Here is a 3,658-nt window from a genome sequence, read left to right as displayed (position 1 = left end):
ACCTCTCTTACTTCTAGTAGTAATTCAACCAAATGTCACCTCTCTTACTACTAGTAGTAATTCAACCAAATGTCACTTCTCTTACTACCAGTTGTAATTCAACCATATGTCACCTCTCTTCTTCTAGTAGTAATTCAACCAAATGTCACCTCTCTTACTACTAGTAGTAATTCAACCAAATGTCACCTCTCTTACTTCTAGTAGTAATTCAACCAAATGTCACCTCTCTTACTACTAGTAGTAATTCAACCAAATGTCACCTCTCTTACTTCTAGTAGTAATTCAACCAAATGTCACCTCTCTTACTTCTAGTAGTAATTCAACCAAATGTCACCTCTCTTACTCTAGTAGTAATTCAACCAAATGTCACCTCTCTTACTACTAGTAGTAATTCAACCAAATGTCACCTCTCTTACTTCTAGTAGTAATTAATTCAACCAAATGTCACCTCTCTTACTTCTAGTAGTAATTCAACCAAATGTCACCTCTCTTACTTCTAGTAGTAATTCAACCAAATGTCACCTCTCTTGCTTCTAGTAGTAATTCAACCAAATGTCACCTCTCTTACTTCTAGTAGTAATTCAACCAAATGTCACCTCTCTTGCTTCTAGTAGTAATTCAACCAAATGTCACCTCTCTTACTTCTAGTAGTAATTCAACCAAATGTCACCTCTCTTGCTTCTAGTAGTAATTCAACCAAATGTCACCTCTCTTACTTCTAGTAGTAATTCAACCAAATGTCACCTCTCTTACTTCTAGTAGTAATTCAACCAAATGTCACCTCTCTTACTTCTAGTAGTAATTCAACCAAATGTCACCTCTCTTACTTCTAGTAGTAATTCAACCAAATGTCACCTCTCTTACTTCTAGTAGTAATTCAACCAAATGTCACCTCTCTTACTTCTAGTAGTAATTCAACCAAATGTCACCTCTCTTACTTCTAGTAGTAATTCAACCAAATGTCACTTCTCTTGCTTCTAGTAGTAATTCAACCAAATGTCACCTCTCTTACTACTAGTAGTAATTCAACCAAATGTCACCTCTCTTACTTCTAGTAGTAATTCAACCAAATGTCACCTCTCTTACTTCTAGTAGTAATTCAACCAAATGTCACCTCTCTTACTTCTAGTAGTAATTCAACCAAATGTCACCTCTCTTACTACTAGTAGTAATTCAACCAAATGTCACCTCTCTTACTACTAGTAGTAATTCAACCAAATGTCACCTCTCTTACTTCTAGTAGTAATTCAACCAAATGTCACCTCTCTTACTTCTAGTAGTAATTCAACCAAATGTCACCTCTCTTACTTCTAGTAGTAATTCAACCAAATGTCACCTCTCTTACTACTAGTAGTAATTCAACCAAATGTCACCTCTCTTACTTCTAGTAGTAATTCAACCAAATGTCACCTCTCTTACTACTAGTAGTAATTCAACCAAATGTCACCTCTCTTACTTCTAGTAGTAATTCAACCAAATGTCACCTCTCTTACTACTAGTAGTAATTCAACCAAATGTCACCTCTCTTACTTCTAGTAGTAATTCAACCAAATGTCACCTCTCTTGCTTCTAGTAGTAATTCAACCAAATGTCACCTCTCTTACTACTAGTAGTAATTCAACCAAATGTCACCTCTCTTACTTCTAGTAGTAATTCAACCAAATGTCACCTCTCTTACTTCTAGTAGTAATTCAACCAAATGTCACCTCTCTTACTTCTAGTAGTAATTCAACCAAATGTCACCTCTCTTACTTCTAGTAGTAATTCAACCAAATGTCACCTCTCTTACTACTAGTAGTAATTCAACCAAATGTCACCTCTCTTACTTCTAGTAGTAATTCAACCAAATGTCACCTCTCTTACTACTAGTAGTAATTCAACCAAATGTCACCTCTCTTACTACTAGTAGTAATTCAACCAAATGTCACCTCTCTTACTTCTAGTAGTAATTCAACCAAATGTCACCTCTCTTACTTCTAGTAGTAATTCAACCAAATGTCACCTCTCTTGCTTCTAGTAGTAATTCAACCAAATGTCACCTCTCTTACTACTAGTAGTAATTCAACCAAATGTCACCTCTCTTACTTCTAGTAGTAATTCAACCAAATGTCACCTCTCTTACTTCTAGTAGTAATTCAACCAAATGTCACCTCTCTTACTACTAGTAGTAATTCAACCAAATGTCACCTCTCTTACTTCTAGTAGTAATTCAACCAAATGTCACCTCTCTTACTTCTAGTAGTAATTCAACCAAATGTCACCTCTCTTACTTCTAGTAGTAATTCAACCAAATGTCACCTCTCTTACTTCTAGTAGTAATTCAACCAAATGTCACCTCTCTTACTTCTAGTAGTAATTCAACCAAATGTCACCTCTCTTACTACTAGTAGTAATTCAACCAAATGTCACCTCTCTTACTTCTAGTAGTAATTCAACCAAATGTCACCTCTCTTACTTCTAGTAGTAATTCAACCAAATGTCACCTCTCTTACTTCTAGTAGTAATTCAACCAAATGTCACCTCTCTTACTTCTAGTAGTAATTCAACCAAATGTCACCTCTCTTACTTCTAGTAGTAATTCAACCAAATGTCACCTCTCTTACTTCTAGTAGTAATTCAACCAAATGTCACCTCTCTTACTTCTAGTAGTAATTCAACCAAATGTCACCTCTCTTACTACTAGTAGTAATTCAACCAAATGTCACCTCTCTTACTACTAGTAGTAATTCAACCAAATGTCACCTCTCTTACTTCTAGTAGTAATTCAACCAAATGTCACCTCTCTTACTTCTAGTAGTAATTCAACCAAATGTCACCTCTCTTACTACTAGTAGTAATTCAACCAAATGTCACCTCTCTTACTTCTAGTAGTAATTCAACCAAATGTCACCTCTCTTACTTCTAGTAGTAATTCAACCCAAATGTCACCTCTCTTACTTCTAGTAGTAATTCAACCAAATGTCACCTCTCTTACTTCTAGTAGTAATTCAACCAAATGTCACCTCTCTTACTACTAGTAGTAATTCAACCAAATGTCACCTCTCTTACTTCTAGTAGTAATTCAACCAAATGTCACCTCTCTTACTTCTAGTAGTAATTCAACCAAATGTCACCTCTCTTACTACTAGTAGTAATTCAACCAAATGTCACCTCTCTTACTACTAGTAGTAATTCAACCAAATGTCACCTCTCTTACTTCTAGTAGTAATTCAACCAAATGTCACCTCTCTTGCTTCTAGTAGTAATTCAACCAAATGTCACCTCTCTTACTTCTAGTAGTAATTCAACCAAATGTCACCTCTCTTACTTCTAGTAGTAATTCAACCAAATGTCACCTCTCTTACTTCTAGTAGTAATTCAACCAAATGTCACCTCTCTTACTTCTAGTAGTAATTCAACCAAATGTCACCTCTAGTAATTCAACCAAATGTCACCTCTTACTACTAGTAGTAATTCAACCAAATGTCACCTCTCTTACTTCTAGTAGTAATTCAACCAAATGTCACCTCTCTTACTACTAGTAGTAATTCAACCAAATGTCACCTCTCTTACTACTAGTAGTAATTCAACCAAATGTCACCTCTCTTACTACTAGTAGTAATTCAACCAAATGTCACCTCTCTTACTACTAGTAGTAATTCAACCAAATGTCACCTCT

This window comes from Tachypleus tridentatus, chromosome 1 (assembly GCF_004210375.1).
Source record: "Tachypleus tridentatus isolate NWPU-2018 chromosome 1, ASM421037v1, whole genome shotgun sequence".
Taxonomy (NCBI): Eukaryota; Metazoa; Arthropoda; class Merostomata; order Xiphosura; family Limulidae; genus Tachypleus; species Tachypleus tridentatus.
Note: the sequence above shows the minus strand (reverse complement) of the source record.